The 17,165-nt window shown below is 51.9% G+C and overlaps 1 protein-coding gene across 1 annotated transcript in view; it reads right to left on the bottom strand.

Moving 5' to 3' along the window:
* The window catches only part of LOC135512971 (disabled homolog 1-like), a 168,955-nt gene extending 152,409 nt beyond the window's left edge, over positions 1-16,546 (bottom strand). The window contains exon 1 of the mRNA XM_064935532.1: positions 16,325-16,546. The gene's annotated coding sequence lies outside the window, so the exon portion shown is untranslated. The remainder of the gene's footprint in view (positions 1-16,324) is intronic.
* Between the last annotated feature and the right edge of the window lie 619 nt (positions 16,547-17,165).

Raw genomic sequence — 17,165 nt, 5'->3', positions numbered from 1 at the left:
GGCTCCTCCTCATTGAGATGTCACCAGTCAATACTGACTCTAACCTTAACCTCCTCGCTCTTCCTCTCCTCTCCCCTCTCCTGTAGTCTCCCGTCGTCCCTCCTCCTGTAGTCTCCCCTGTCGTCCCTCCTCCTTTAGTCTCTCCTCTCATTTCTCCTCCTCTCTCCTGTCTCGCTCTTCCTCTCCTCTCCCCTCTCCTGTAGTCTCCCCTGTCGTCCCTCCTCCTTTAGTCTCTCCTCTCATTTCTCCTCCTCTCTCCTGTCTCGCTCTTCCTCTCCTCTCCCCTCTCCTGTAGTCTCCCCTGTCGTCCCTCCTCCTTTAGTCTCTCCTCTCATTTCTCCTCCTCTCTCCTGTCTCGCTCTTCCTCTCCTCTCCCCTCTCCTGTAGTCTCCCCTGTCGTCCATCCTCCTGTAGTCTCCCCTGTCGTCCCTCCTCCTTTAGTCTCTCCTCTCATTTCTCCTCCTCTCTCCTGTCTCGCTCTCCCCTCTCCTCCTCTCCCCCTCTCCTGTAGTCTCCCCTGTCGTCCCTCCTCCTTTAGTCTCTCCTCTCATTTCTCCTCCTCTCTCCTGTCTCGCTCTTCCTCTCCTCTCCCCTCTCCTGTAGTCTCCCCTGTCGTCCATCCTCCTGTAGTCTCCCCTGTCGTCCCTCCTCCTTTAGTCTCTCCTCTCATTTCTCCTCCTCTCTCCTGTCTCGCTCTTCCTCTCCTCTCCCCTCTCCTGTAGTCTCCCGTCGTCCCTCCTCCTGTAGTCTCCCCTGTCGTCCATCCTCCTTTAGTCTGTCCTCTCATTTCTCCTCCTCTCTCCTGTCTCTCTTCCTCTCGCCACCTCTTCTGTCCTATCCTCTCTCTGACTCTTAACTACTCTTAACTTCTCTCCTTTCCTCATCTCCACCTCTCCACCAATCCTCTCCTCATCTCCACCTCCACACCTCCACCTCCACTCCTCTCTTATCCGTTTGTCTATACTGTACGCGTATACAATGTGCATCTGGAGGAAACATGTACACATGCACAGAAGATTCAACAGAAACCGCTGTGCAATGTGAAACTCTGAAGGCCACATTCAAAGCTACTGCCTGTATATCTGAGCTGTCCTATACACAGCAGGAGACACAATGCAGACTAAACTGGTGTTCCCTGTTTTGAAGGAGGAGGAATGCTACTGTCCAGACCCTGAGGACATGAGGGATGGAAGAAGGGATGGAGTGAGAGATGGCGGAGTGGAGGGGGTACAGGGTTAGGGTTATGTTACGGAAAGGGAGGATAAGAGGCAGACGTCAGACTAATAAGACAGAGGTCACAAAAGACGAGAGAGAGAGAATCCTCTGGAGGGAAGTCCATTTCTTTGGCCCAGCCAGCCAGCACTCTCTCCCTTTTTTCTTTCATTTCTTCATCCCCCCATCTCCCCCTCCTCTCTCTCTGTCTTGCAGCCAGTAGAAGCTCTCCTCTGGGACATGTAACAAAACCAGCCCCTCCAGTCCCCCCTCCTCTCAATGAATACATTCTCTTTTGTGTTCTTGAATAAAGAGACAATGGCTAAATAACAGCCACCTCTCTACACAGCAGGGTAAAAAGACTGAAAGGACTGAATAAAAACTGGAATTAGAATGTAGTTTATAAACCTTTGTTTAAGTTCTTCCCTCCGACACTTTTTAATGTCATACAGAGCATGTAATACCTGTGGGGTCTACCAGGGCACAGCACAGGGTGTGTGTGTGTGTGTGTGTGTGTGTGTGTGTGTGGTACTGTCGTGGGCAGGAGAGGGGGTACTCTGGGCTAAATGAGGATGTAGGAAAACATGAGTTAATTAACGTGTTAAATGTGCAGTGACTCCTGTCTACACTACTAGGTCTCAGAGAGAGGGAGGAAGAGGAAAGGGGGAGAGGAAGAGGAGGAGATTAGAGAGGAGTAGAGAAAGAGGAGGAGGGAGGTGGAAGAGGAGAATAAAGGAGAGGAAGAAGATGTGGAGGGAAAATACAGGGACATTGTATTCCACCTCCCTCCCTCTCTCTACTCCTCTGTAAAGTAGCGCGTATGATGAGCTGAAATGGTACCTGGTATGACTCAGTGAGAGAATCTCCACTTCAAACTAGAGACTCTCTGAAGCATCAATATGGGCAGAGAGAAACAGAGAGAGGGGGGAATACTTCACTCCTTCCTTGACATCTCCTTCTCCCTTGCTCTCTCTCTCGCTGCCTACATTTGAGTCATTAGAAGAATATTGCATATATCTCTACCCCTCTCTCACTTTTTCAATTCAAATGACAAGTTACATTGCATCCGACAGCATGGTACATTAACAATTTAATTTGAATTGCAGTTTCTCTGATTCCATTTGGCCTCCTGTCCCTGTTCAACTCAGCCCAGCTCAACTCAACCCGCCTCAATCAGATGAGAGGAAGGGTGTCTGGCAACAGAGCGGAGAGGGTGGGTAGGGGGAGAGAGAGGGGCGAGGGTGGGTAGGGGGAGAGAGAGAGGAGAGGGTGGGTAGGGGGAGAGAGGGGGTGAGGGTGGGTAGGGGGAGAGAGAGAGGAGAGGGTGGGTAGGGGGAGAGAGAGAGGAGAGGGTGGGTAGGGGGAGAGAGAGAGGAGAGGGTGGGTAGGGGGAGAGAGAGAGGAGAGGGTGGGTAGGGGGAGAGAGGGGGCGAGGGTGGGTAGGGGGAGAGAGGGGGGCGAGGGTGGGTAGGGGGAGAGAGAGAGGAGAGGGTGGGTAGGGGTAGAGGGTGGGTAGGGGGAGAGAGAGAGGAGAGGGTGGGTAGGGGGAGAGAGAGAGGAGAGGGTGGGTAGGGGGAGAGAGAGGGGGCGAGGGTGGGTAGGGGGAGAGAGAGAGGAGAGGGTGGGTAGGGGGGAGAGAGAGAGGAGAGGGTGGGTAGGGGAGAGAGAGAGGGAGAGGGTGGGTAGGGGGAGAGAGAGAGGAGAGGGTGGGTAGGGGGAGAGAGGGGGGCGAGGGTGGGTAGGGGGAGAGAGAGAGGAGAGGGTGGGTAGGGGTAGAGGGTGGGTAGGGGGAGAGAGAAAAGAGAGGGTGGGTAGGAGGAGCGAGAGAGGAGAAAGGGGAGGGGAGAGAGAGACAAGAGGGAGAGAGAGAAGAGATTGACGGGATTGTAGTCATCCCATTTCCAAACACTCAGTAATACAATGAGAACCACACACACACAGACACTTACCCAAACCTCAGCACAGAAAACATGATTTCAAACATTTTGATTCCACACAGCCAATCGAACAAGAAGGAACATTATTTAGTAAAGTGCAGTTTAAGAAAATCATTCACTCCCTGAAATGATACTGTATGTGCATTAAATCTGATAGCAAGGGGCCATCACACACACACACACACACACACACACACACACACACACAGTTAGAGTAATTGCGGCTAAGAGCATGAACATGAAAATTGCAGGAGGAGAGTAGGCTGAGACGCAAGCACACGAGGAGTTAAGCACAGTGTGTGTGTGTGTGTGTGTGTGTGTGTGTGTGTGTGTGTGTGTGTGTGTGTGTGTGTGTGTGTGTGTGTGTGTGTGTGTGTGTGTGTGTGTGTGTGTGTGTGAAAGGGTTAGGGAAGCCCTGTGATACTGTCCAGTGTTGTCTATTTGGCTTGGAGAGAGAGGTAGAGAGACGAAGGTAGAGGGATGGAGAGAGGGATGGATACAGGGAGAGGAGGGATAGAGAGAGAGGTAGAGGGATGGAGACACAGGGAGAGGAGGGATTGAGAGAGGTAGAGGGATGGAGGCACAGAGAGAGGAGGGATGGAGAGAGAGAGAGAGGGATGGAGACACAGGGAGAGGAGGGATAGAGAGAGAGGTAGAGGGATGGAGAGACATGGAGAGGAGGGATAGAGAGAGAGGTAGAGGAATGGAAAGAGGGATGGAGACACAGGGAGAGGAGGGATAGAGAGAGAGGTAGAGGGATGGAAAGAGGGATGGAGACACAGGGAGAGGAGGGATAGAGAGAGAGGTAGAATGATGGAGACACAGGGAGAGGAGGGATAGAGAGAGGTAGAGGGATGGAGACAGAGAGAGGTAGAGGAATGGAAAGAGGGATGGAGACACAGGGAGAGGAGGGATAGAGAGAGAGGTAGAGGGGATGGAGAGACAGGGAGAGGAGGGATAGAGAGAGAGGTAGAGGGATGGAAAGAGGGATGGAGACACAGGGAGAGGAGGGATAGAGAGAGAGGTAGAGGGGATGGAGAGACAGGGAGAGGAGGGATAGAGAGAGAGGTAGAGGGACAGAGAGAGGGAGATGAGGGATAGAGAGAGAGGTAGAGGGATGGAGACACATGGAGAGGAGGGATAGAGAGAGAGGTAGAGGGATGGAGAGACATGGAGAGGAGGGATAGAGAGAGAGGTAGAGGGATGGAGAAGGAGAGGAGGGAGAGAGAGATAGAGGGATGGAGACACAGAGAGGAGGGATAGAGAGGGGTAGAGGGATGGAGACACAGAGAGAGGAGGGATAGAGAGAGAGGTAGAGGAATGGAAAGAGGGATGGAGACACAGGGAGAGGAGGGATAGAGAGAGGTAGAGGGATGGAGACACAGAGAGAGGAGGGATAGAGAGAGAGGTAGAGGGATGGAGAGACAGGGAGAGGAGGGATAGAGAGAGAGGTAGAGGGATGGAGAGACAGGGAGAGGAGGGATAGAGAGAGAGGTAGAGGGACAGAGGTAGAGGGAGAGGAGGGATAGAGAGAGAGAGGTAGAGGAATGGAGAGAGGGAGAGGAGGGATAGAGAGAGGTAGAGGGATGGAGAGACAGGGAGAGGAGGGATATAGAGAGAGGTAGAGGGATGGAGACACAGGGAGAGGAGGGATAGAGAGAGAGGTAGAGGGATGGAGACACAGGGAGAGGATGGATAGAGAGAGAGGTAGAGGGATGGAGAGACAGGGAGAGGAGGGATAGAGAGAGAGGTAGAGGGACAGAGGTAGAGGGAGAGGGGGGATAGAGAGAGCGAGAGAGAGGTAGAGCAATGGAGAGAGAGGGAGAGGAGGGAGAGAGAGAGAGAGGTAGAGGGACGGAGACACAGGGAGAAGAGGGATAGAGAGAGAGAGGTGGAGAGGGATGGAGAGACATGGAGAGGAGGGATAGAGAGAGGTAGAGGAATGGAAAGAGGGATGGAGACAGGAAGAGGAGGGATAGTGAGAGAGGTAGAGGGAAGGAGACAGGGAGAGGAGGGATAGAGAGAGAGGTAGAGGGACGGAGACACAGGGAGAAGAGGGATAGAGAGAGAGGTAGAGGGACGGAGGTAGAGGGAGAGGAGTGGTAGAGAGAGAGGTAGAGGAATGGAAAGAGGGATGGAGACAGGGAGAGGAGGGATAGAGAGAGAGAGAGGTAGAGGGATGGAGACACATGGAGAGGAGGGATAGAGAGAGGTAGAGGGATGGAGACAGGGAGAGGAGGGATAGAGAGAGGTAGAGGGATGGAGACACAGGGAGAGGAGGGATAGAGAGAGAGAGAGGTAGAGGGATGGAGACACATGGAGAGGAGGGATAGAGAGAGAGGTAGAGGGATGGAGACAGGGAGAGGAGGGATAGAGAGAGGTAGAGGGATGGAGACACAGGGAGAGGAGGGATAGAGAGAGAGGTAGAGGGATGGAGGTAGAGGAGGGATAGAGAGAGAGAGAGGTAGAGGAATGGAGAGACAGGGAGAGGAGGGATAGAGAGAGAGGTAGAGGGATGGAGACACAGGGAGAGGCGGGATAGAGAGGGAGGTAGAGGGATGGAGAGACAGGGAGAGGAGGGATAGAGAGAGAGGTAGAGGGATGGAGAGACAGGGAGAGGAGGGGTAGAGAGGGAGGTAGAGGGATAGAGACACGGGATAGAGAGGGAGGTAGAGGGATGGAGAGACAGGGAGAGGAGGGATAGAGAGAGAGGTAGAGGGACGGAGGTAGAGGGAGAGGAGGGATAGAGAGAGAGAGAGGTAGAGGGATGGAGAGACAGGGAGAGGAGGAGTAGAGAGAGAGGTCGAGGGATGGAGACACAGGGAAAGGAGGGATAGAGAGAGAGGTAGAGGGATGGAGACACGGGGAGAGGAGGGATAGAGAGGGAGGTAGAGGGATGGAGACATAGGGAGAGGAAGGATAGAGAGGGAGGTAGAGGGATGGAGAGACAGGGAGAGGGATAGAGAGAGGTAGAGGGATGGAGAGACAGGGAGAGGAGGCGTAGAGAGAGGTAGAGGGACGGAGAGACAGGGAGGGAGGAGGGATACAGAGGGAGGTCAAGGGATGGAGACACAGGGAGAGGAGGGGAGGGAGAGTAGAGAGGTAGAGGGATGGAGAGACAGGGAGAGGAGGGATAGAGAGAGAGGTAGAGGGATGGAGACACGGGGAGAGGAGGGATAGAGAGAGAAGTAGAGGGATGGAGAGACAGGGAGAGGAGGGATAGAGAGGGAGGTAGAGGGATGGAGACATAGGGAGAGGAGGGATAGAGGTAGAGGGATGGAGAGACAGGGAGAGGAGGGATAGAGAGGGAGGTAGAGGGACGGAGACACATGGAGAGGAGGGATAGAGAGAGGTAGAGGAATGGAAAGAGGGATGGAGAAATAGGGAGAGAAGGGATAGAGAGAGAGGTAGAGGGATGGAGAGACAGGGAGAGGAGGGATAGAGAGGGAGGTAGAGGGATGGAGACATAGGGAGAGGAGGGATAGAGAGGGAGGTAGAGGAATGGAAAGAGGGATGGAGAAATAGGGAGAGAAGGGATAGAGAGAGAGGTAGAGGGATGGAGACACAGGGAGAGAAGGGATAGAGGTAGAGGGATGGAGACAGGGAGAGGAGGGATAGAGAGGGAGGTAGAGGGACGGAGACACATGGAGAGGAGGGATAGAGAGAGGTAGAGGAATGGAAAGAGGGATGGAGAAATAGGGAGAGAAGGGATAGAGAGAGAGGTAGAGGGATGGAGAGACAGGGAGAGGAGGGATAGAGAGGGAGGTAGAGTGAGGGAGAGGAATGGAAAGAGGGATGGAGAAACAGGGAGAGAAGGGATAGAGAGAGGTAGAGGGATGGAGAGACAGGGAGAGAAGGGATAGAGATAGAGGTAGAGGGATGGAGAGACAGGGAGAGGAGGGATAGAGAGGGAGGTAGAGGGACGGAGACATAGGGAGAGGAGGGATAGAGAGGGAGGTAGAGGAATGGAAAGAGGGATGGAGAAATAGGGAGAGAAGGGATAGAGAGAGAGGTAGAGGGATGGAGACACAGGGAGAGAAGGGATAGAGGTAGAGGGATGGAGAGACAGGGAGAGGAGGGATAGAGAGGGAGGTAGAGGGACGGAGACACATGGAGAGGAGGGATAGAGAGAGGTAGAGGAATGGAAAGAGGGATGGAGAAATAGGGAGAGAAGGGATAGAGAGAGAGGTAGAGGGATGGAGAGACAGGGAGAGGAGGGATAGAGAGGGAGGTAGAGTGAGGGAGAGGAATGGAAAGAGGGATGGAGAAACAGGGAGAGAAGGGATAGAGAGAGAGGTAGAGGGATGGAGAGACAGGGAGAGGAGGGATAGAGAGAGGTAGAGGAATGGAAAGAGGGATGGAGAAATAGGGAGAGAAGGGATAGAGAGAGAGAGGTAGAGGGATGGAGAGACAGGGAGAGAAAGGATAGAGATAGAGGTAGAGGGATGGAGAGACAGGGAGAGGAGGGATAGAGAGGGAGGTAGAGGGACGGAGACACATGGAGAGGAGGGATAGAGAGAGGTAGAGGAATGGAAAGAGGGACAGGGATGGAGAAATAGGGAGAGAAGGGATAGAGAGAGGTAGAGGGACGGAGACACAGGGAGAGGAGGGATAGAGAGGGAGGTAGAGGGATGGAGACATAGGGAGAGAAGGGATAGAGATAGAGGTAGAGGGATGGAGAGACAGGGAGAGGAGGGATAGAGAGGGAGGTAGAGGGACGGAGACACAGGGAGAGGAGGGATAGAGAGAGGTAGAGGATTGGAAAGAGGGATGGAGAAATAGGGAGAGAAGGGATAGAGAGAGAGGTAGAGGGACGGAGACACAGGGAGAGGAGGGATAGAGAGAGAGAGGTAGAGGGATGGAGGTGAGGGAGAGGAGGGATAGAGAGAAGAGAGGTAGAGGAATGGAAAGAGGGATGGAGAAATAGGGAGAGAAGGGATAGAGAGAGAGGTAGAGGGACGGAGACACAGGGAGAGGAGGGATAGAGAGGGAGGTAGAGGGATGGAGACATAGGGAGAGGAAGGATAGAGAGAGATAGAGGGATGAGAGACAGGGAGAGGAGGGATAGAGATGGAGGTAGAGGGACGGAGACACAGGGAGAGGAGGGATAGAGATGGAGGTAGAGGAATGGAAAGAGGGATGGAGAAATAGGGAGAGAAGGGATAGAGAGAGAGGTAGAGGGACGGAGACACAGGGAGAGGAGGGATAGAGAGGGAGGTAGAGGGATGGAGACATAGGGAGAGGAAGGATAGAGAGAGATAGAGGGATGGAGACACAGGGAGAGGAGGGATAGAGAGAGAGAGGTAGAGGGATGGAGGTAGAGGAGGGATAGAGAGAAAGAGAGGTAGAGGAATGGAGAGACAGGGAGAGGAGGGATAGAGAGAGAGGTAGAGGGATGGAGACAGGGAGAGGAGGGGAAGAGAGGGAGGTAGAGGGATGGAGACACAGGGAGAGGCGGGATAGAGAGGGAGGTAGAGGGATGGAGAGACAGGGAGAGGAGGGATAGAGTGAGAGGTAGAGGGACGGAGGGAGAGGAGGGATAGAGAGAGAGAGTTAGAGGAATGGAGAGACAGGGAGAGGAGGGATAGAGAGAGAGGTAGAGGGATGGAGAGACAGGGAGAGGAGGGATAGAGAGAGAGGTAGAGGGATGGAGAGACAGGGAGAGGAGGGGTAGAGAGGGAGGTAGAGGGATAGAGACACGGGATAGAGAGGGAGGTAGAGGGAAGGAGAGACAGGGAGAGGAGGGATAGAGAGAGAGAGAGGTAGAGGGATGGAGAGACAGGGAGAGGAGGAGTAGAGAGAGAGGTCGAGGGATGGAGACACAGGGAAAGGAGGGATAGAGAGAGAGGTAGAGGGATGGAGAGACATGGAGAGGAGGGATAGAGAGAGGTAGAGGAATGGAAAGAGGGATGGAGACAGGAAGAGGAGGGATAGTGAGAGAGGTAGAGGGAAGGAGACAGGGAGAGGAGGGATAGAGAGAGAGGTAGAGGGACGGAGACACAGGGAGAAGAGGGATAGAGAGAGAGGTAGAGGGACGGAGGTAGAGGGAGAGGAGTGGTAGAGAGAGAGGTAGAGGAATGGAGAGACAGGGAGAGGAGGGATAGAGAGAGAGAGAGGTAGAGGGATGGAGACACATGGAGAGGAGGGATAGAGAGAGAGAGAGGTAGAGGGATGGAGACACATGGAGAGGAGGGATAGAGAGAGAGGTAGAGGGATGGAGACACAGGGAGAGGAGGGATAGAGAGAGAGGTAGAGGGATGGAGGGAGAGGAGGGATAGAGAGAGAGGTAGAGGGATGGAGACACAGGGAGAGGCGGGATAGAGAGGGAGGTAGAGGGATGGAGAGACAGGGAGAGGCGGGATAGAGAGGGAGGTAGAGGGATGGAGAGACAGGGAGAGGAGGGATAGAGAGGGAGGTAGAGGGATGGAGAGACAGGGAGAGGAGGGATAGAGAGGGAGGTAGAGGGATAGAGACACGGGATAGAGAGGGAGGTAGAGGGATGGAGAGACAGGGAGAGGAGGGATAGAGAGAGAGGTAGAGGGACGGAGGTAGAGGGAGAGGAGGGATAGAGAGAGAGAGAGGTAGAGGGATGGAGAGACAGGGAGAGGAGGAGTAGAGAGAGAGGTCGAGGGATGGAGACACAGGGAAAGGAGGGATAGAGAGAGAGGTAGAGGGATGGAGAGACAGGGAGAGGAGGGATAGAGAGAGAGGTAGAGGGATGGAGAGACAGGGAGAGGAGGGATAGAGAGAGAGGTAGAGGGATGGAGAGACAGGGAGAGGAGGGATAGAGAGAGAGGTAGAGGGATGGAGAGACAGGGAGAGGAGGGATAGAGAGAAAGGTTGTGTGCTGCACTGCTGCTGCTGTTAGTACTGTGCAACAAACAGATTGTGAGTATTTCATCTGATTACATATTACAATATAGTCAGAATAATAGCCTCTAGCTGAATCAGATGTGTTTGAGCAGGGCGGGAGCAAAAACCTGCACATCCCTTACCTCTCAGGAAGAGGGTTGGCCAACCCTGCTCTCTCACAGCTCACCTGCCTATAGCCAGACAATTGCTGATGCCAGTCCCCTAAAATACACACACACACACTAAAAACACCCACCCACCCACACACACACCCAGCAGCTCCCCATTACCGCAGTACCATGAGCATCAGAGGAGAATGGCTGGTGCTTTTATTCTCTCATCCTGCCTCTCCTTCTGTAAAGGTATTCTGGGAATATTACACACACCAAGCCAGGATCAATGGGATGGGCATCCAGTCAATTCCCGTCCTCCTTCCCTCGTATCATCTCCTCCCTCCCTTCCTCCTTCCATTCCCTGCCTTCTTTCATCTCCTTCCCATTCATTCCTTCATGCTCATTCCTTTCCTTCTCTCCTTATCCGAAACCAGAACGTTGATATCTCTCAGTGGATATCAATTTAGGTAAAAGCATAAAACAAAGGTATTTGTGTGTCGTTTAAGTTAGGACCCAGCCCTATGGGAGAACTATACAGAACCCAGCTCTATGGGAGAACTGTACAGAACCCAGCCCTATGGGAGAACTATACAGAACCCAGCCCTATGGGAGAACTATACAGAACCCAGCCCTATGGGAGAACTATACAGAACCCAGCCCTATGGGAGAACTATACAGAACCCAGCTCTATGGGAGAACTATACAGAACCCAGCCCTACGGGAGAACTGTACAGAACCCAGCCCTACGGGAGAACTGTACAGAACCCAGCTCTATGGGAGAACTGTTCAGAACCCAGCCCTATGGGAGAACTATACAGAACCCAGCTCTATGGGAGAACTGTTCAGAACCCAGCCCTATGGGAGAACTGTACAGGACCCAGCCTAATGGAGAACTGTACAGAACCCAGCCCTATGAGAGAACTATACAGAACCCAGCTCTATGGGAGAACTATACAGAACCCAGCCCTATGGGAGAACTGTAAAGAACCCAGCCCTATGGGAGAACTATACAGAACCCAGCCCTAAGGGAGAACTGTACAGAACACAGGTCTATTGAAGAACTGTACAGAACCCAGCCCTATGGGAGAACTGTAAAGAACACAGCTCTATTGAAGAACTGTGCAGAACCCAGCCCTATGGGAGAACTGTAAAGAACACAGCTCTATTGAAAAACTGTCCAGAACCCAGCCCTATGGGAGAACTGTGCAGAACCCAGCCCTATAGGAGAACTGTACAGAACTGTACAGAACTGTACAGAACCCAGACCTATGGGAGAACTGTACAGAACCCAGCTCTATGGAAGAACTGTACAGAACCCAGCCCTATCGGAGAACTGTACAGAACCCAGCCCTATCGGAGAACTGTGCAGAACCCAGCCCTATGGGAGAACTGTACAGAACTGTACAGAACCCAGACCTATGGGAGAACTGTACAGAACCCAGCTCTATGGAAGAACTGTACAGAACCCAGCCCTATCGGAGAACTGTACAGAACCCAGCCCTACTGGAGAACTGTACAGAACCCAGCCCTACGGGAGAACTGTACAGAACCCAGCCCTACGGGAGAACTGTACAGAACCCAGCCCTACGGGAGAACTGTACAGAACCCAGCCCTACGGGAGAACTGTATAGAACCCAGCCCTACGGGAGAACTGTACAGAACCCAGCCCTACGGGAGAACTCTACAGAACCCAGCCCTACGGGAGAACTGTACAGAACCCAGCCCTACGGGAGAACTGTACAGAACCCAGCCCTACGGGAGAACTGTACAGAACCCAGCCCTACGGGAGAACTGTACAGAACCCAGCCCTACGGGAGAACTGTACAGAACCCAGCCCTACGGGAGAACTGTACAGAACCCGGCCCTACGGGAGAACTGTACAGAACCCGGCCCTACGGTAGAACTGTACAGAACCCGGCCCTACGGGAGAACTGTACAGAACCCGGCCCTACGGGAGAACTGTACAGAACCCGGCCCTACGGGAGAACTGTACAGACCCCGGCTCTATTGAAGAACTGTACAGAACCCAGCCCTATGGGAGAACTGTACAGAACCCGGCTCTATTGAAGAACTCTACAGAACCCAGCACTATGGGAGAACTGTACAGAACCCAGCCCGACGGGAGAACTGTACAGAACCCAAGCCCTACGGGAGAACTGTACAGAACCCAGCCCTACGGGAGAACTGTACAGAACCCAGCCCTACGGGAGAACTGTACAGAACCCAGCCCTACGGGAGAACTGTACAGAACCCAGCCCTACGGGAGAACTGTACAGAACCCAGCCCTACGGGAGAACTGTACAGAACCCAGCCCTACGGGAGAACTGTACAGAACCCAGCCCTACGGGAGAACTGTACAGAACCCGGCCCTACGGGAGAACTGTACAGAACCCGGCCCTACGGTAGAACTGTACAGAACCCGGCCCTACGGGAGAACTGTACAGAACCCGGCCCTACGGGAGAACTGTACAGAACCCGGCCCTACGGGAGAACTGTACAGACCCCGGCTCTATTGAAGAACTGTACAGAACCCGGCCCTATGGGAGAACTGTACAGAACCCGGCTCTATTGAAGAACTCTACAGAACCCAGCACTATGGGAGACCTGTACAGAACCCAGCCCAATGGGAGAACTGTACAGAACCCAGCCCTATGGGAGAACTGTACAGAACCCAGCCTATGGGAGAACTGCACAGAACCCAGCCCTATGGGAGAACTGTACATAACTGTACAGAACCCAGCCCTATGGGAGAACTGTACAGAACCCAGCTCTATTGAAGAACTGTACAGAACCCAGCCCTACGGGAGAGCTGTACAGAACCCAGCCCGACGGGAGAGCTGTACAGAACCCAGCCCGACGGGAGAACTGTACAGAACCCAGCCCGACGGGAGAACTGTACAGAACCCAGCCCGACGGGAGAACTGTACAGAACCCAGCCCGACGGGAGAACTGTACAGAACCCAAGCCCTACGGGAGAACTGTACAGAACCCAAGCCCTACGGGAGAACTGTACAGAACCCAGCCCTACTGGAGAACTGTACAGAACCCAGCCCTACTGGAGAACTGTACAGAACCCAGCCCTACTGGAGAACTGTACAGAACCCAGCCCTACTGGAGAACTGTACAGAACCCAGCCCTTCTGGAGAACTGTACAGAACCCAGCCCTACTGGAGAACTGTACAGAACCCAGCCCTACTGGAGAACTGTACAGAACCCAGCCCTACTGGAGAACTGTACAGAACCCAGCCCTACTGGAGAACTGTACAGAACCCAGCCCTACTGGAGAACTGTACAGAACCCAGCCCTACGGGAGAACTGTACAGAACCCAGCCCTATGGGAGAACTATACAGAACCCAGCCCTATGGGAGAACTGTACAGAACCCAGCACTACGGGAGAACTGTACAGAACCCAGCCCTATGGAAGAACTGTACAGAACCCAGCCCTATGGGAGAACTGTACAGAACCCAGCCCTATGGGAGAACTGTACAGAACCCAGCCCTATGGGAGAACTGTACAGAACCCAGCCCTATGGGAGAACTGTACAGAACCCAGCCCTATGGGAGAACTTTACAGAACCCAGCCCTATGTGAGAACTGTACAGAACCCAGCCCTATGAAAGAACTGTACAGAACCCAGCCCTATGGGAGAACTGTACAGAACCCAGCCCTATGGGAGAACTGTACAGAACCCAGCCCTATGAAAGAACTTTACAGAACCCAGCCCTATGGGAAAACTGTACAGAACCCTACAGACATAATGTCCTTCATATATTAACAAGTCCCCTGAAGGCCTCACAGTGCTTCTGAATAAATTACAATGAGAGAGAAAGAGAGACAGACACAGAGAGAGAGGGAGACAGAGAGAGAGAGAGAGAGAGAGAGAGGGCAGGGACAGAGAGAGATACTTGTGTTTTCTTTGAGGGTTTCTACACAATGCTCTCTGCGTTTCTATGGTGACCTGAAGCTGCCTGCTGGGCCCACAAAGACAGAAGTAAGAGGGCCTCAAATGCACGAGCACACGCTCACACACACACACGCACACACAAGCGCACACACACACACACGCACACGCGCGCACACACACACACACACAGGACTGGATTCAAAAGTGGCTTCACAGGTTCCAGAGGCAGACCAGGTAACCTGAGAGGTGAGGAAACAAGTGGAAGGACTGAAACATCTGCACACAAACACAAACACACAGACACTCAGACGCAGGCACATACACACATTTCTGACTAGGTGGTAAGAACTGGCAGGAAGAGCGCGAGAGGCCGATGTAACACTGTAGAGGTGTGACAACACCTCACTAATAGCTAGCTCTGATTCATCCTGAGACACACACACACACACACACTAATAGCTAGCTAGTGGTGAATCCTCCACAATGGATCGCAAGACGGGGGAAGAGACAAAATGAGAGAGCAACATAAGAAGAGTGTAAAACCTGAGAGAATATTTTCCCAGTGATACCAGGGTCTATATTCACCATTATAGTCTGTTTACTATGTCCATCATTCACATACTTACTTTTGAGAAAACGTTTCATTGCCATGACCCTCCTTTGACCAATCACACCTTAGAAATATGTTACCATGGTAGCAAGGGAGCTTTGGCCTTGGTGGAGCTGCTGGCTGAGGGAGGCGTGTGTGTGTTGATGATTTGTCTCCTGTCAGACACACACATACACTCACTCACACACCCTAACTCTGGGGCGAAAGAGAAATGTGTGGTCTGCCTTCTGTCATATCCCATCACCCTCCATTTCTCTTTACCAAATGAGGCGTTGTGACGTGGACAACATGCCGTCCCACACTGCACACCCTTCATCCTACCAAACACTCACGTGTAGCACATGGGGATGTGTGAAACTTATTCCTCAGCCTGAAGTGTCCCCACTTTCGCCAGCGAATAGCTAGCTGTCACGTGGCGCTGACTGGTAAGACGTTTGGGTGGTCACATGTGCTAGCAAGGTAGAGGTCCTGGGTGCGAGCCGAATCAGGAGGAAATGGTACTCGCTAAGCAAGCAGCATGACGTCCTTTAGGCACGCACACACAGAGTGGATTGAACAGAAACAGACGCAGTTAGTTGCCTGCATGGGTGAAGGCTTAGTGGACAGATTCTGTGAAGACCTAGTGGACAGATTCTGTGAAGACCTAGTGGACAGATTCTGTGAAGACCTAGTGGACAGATTCTGTGAAGACCTAGTGGACAGATTCTGTGAAGACCTAGTGGACAGATTCTGTGAAGACCTAGTGGACAGATTCTGTGAAGACCTAGTGGACAGATTCTGTGAAGACCTAGTGGACAAATTCTGTGAAGACCTAGTGGACAAATTCTGTGAAGACCTAGTGGACAAATTCTGTGAAGACCTAGTGGACAAATTCTGTGAAGACCTAGTGGACAAATTATGTGAAGACTTAGTGGACAAATTCTGTGAAGACTTAGTGGACAGGTTCTGTGAAGCGCTAGAGCAGGACTGAGGAGCAGCTATAGCTCTAGTGTGTGTGTGTAGCCATTTCATGATTAATGCAGCTTTCAGCCATGCACAGACCGACTGGGATACCCATTCACAATACCTTTCTCTCTATCCTCCCCTTTCTCTCTCTCTACCTCTCTCCCCCCTAGCCACTGACAGAGTAGTATTCATTACATTTCTCCTCCAGTTGCTGATCAATATCAGAACAGCCCAGTTACACTTCAACTCATTCTCCTCAAGGCAGGATCCAGCACAGAGGTCATTCAACAGCCTGAGAGAGGAAAAGAGAGAGGCTCCCTAACTTGGCGTGGTAGAACACCAAGTAGAACCCGACTGCCTTAATATGGAACGCCCGGGAATATCCACATACACACACTCACTCACACACACATGCACGCTCACTGAAATATGTCAATGCAGCAAACAACTGCCTGCTCTCTCCCCATTTCTGTAACACACACACACACACACACACACACACACACAGTAATTTCTACACACTGAGAAGTCTAAAGCTTACTTTTAAAGACTTTCTTTTCCAACCATTAAACCCTGATGCAGCAGCAGTGGAGATCTGCTGCAGTGAATATTATATCTGTCTGGAAAAACATCCGATTTACAAAACACCTGCCATGCACCGTTGTGACATTCTGCAGCGATATTTATATGCTCATCTGCGTAAACCTAAAGCTTTAATTTAGTCCAAATGCCTTTTCATCACTGGTTTACCTTCTTACTGCCGGTCCGAGATTGAGTAGGCCGACTGTTAGTTCCAATTCTGCTGCGAGGTTACAATCCAACAACCATCCACGTTATTCCCAACATCCACAAACAAGTTTTCAGAAGCGGTTATCCACTTTCCCATCCAAGGGGTAGTGACTGAATCGCGCCTATATCCACCTACTCCGATGTAAAAAAAAATATGTCAGGATTTCCGCGCGTAATTTCCCTTTATCCCCCCTTTTTTGTCGTGGTTACCTCTCTCTCTCTCCTTCCCTCTGTTCGGCAGCCGCTGAAGTTGCCTAGTTACCTCTCTCTGTAGGGTAGCTCAGAACACCAGAGTTGACAGCCAATCATAAAGCAGGGTGCCTGTTAACTATTTTTCTGCTGGGCTGTCCTGGTTTCAGGGGAAATTGAGTGTGCGTGTGTGGAGGGAGGTATGAAAAAAAGAGTATCAAAAACCGAGCGGCGTAAGAAAACAAAGTAAAGAGAGAGACAGTTGGATGGATGAGAGTTTAAAAAAACAGATTGGAATGTCAAAACAACATATCTGAATTTGTCTGTAGTGAGTAAAGTGAAAAATATTGTGTGGGGTGTTGATACAGGTCATAGAAAAACATTTTGAACCTTAATCGATGCAAGATGGATTTTTAAATCTAGTTATGATTGTGCAACACGTTAAATACTTCCGCTTATGTTTGGTACGTTTCCCTGTTTTAAACATAAATCAATCCCAAAAGTCTTGTTACACTGTTTGTATTCAATATCAGAATTGTATATATGACTATTAGCATTCAGCAGTAAATTGACTTGAAAATGCCAACCGGAGTACGAATTATACCGTGACATT

This window comes from Oncorhynchus masou, chromosome 24 (assembly GCF_036934945.1).
Source record: "Oncorhynchus masou masou isolate Uvic2021 chromosome 24, UVic_Omas_1.1, whole genome shotgun sequence".
NCBI lineage: Eukaryota > Metazoa > Chordata > Actinopteri > Salmoniformes > Salmonidae > Oncorhynchus > Oncorhynchus masou.
The sequence above is the reverse complement of the archived record's forward strand: the minus strand, read 5'-3'. Positions and strand labels throughout refer to the sequence as shown.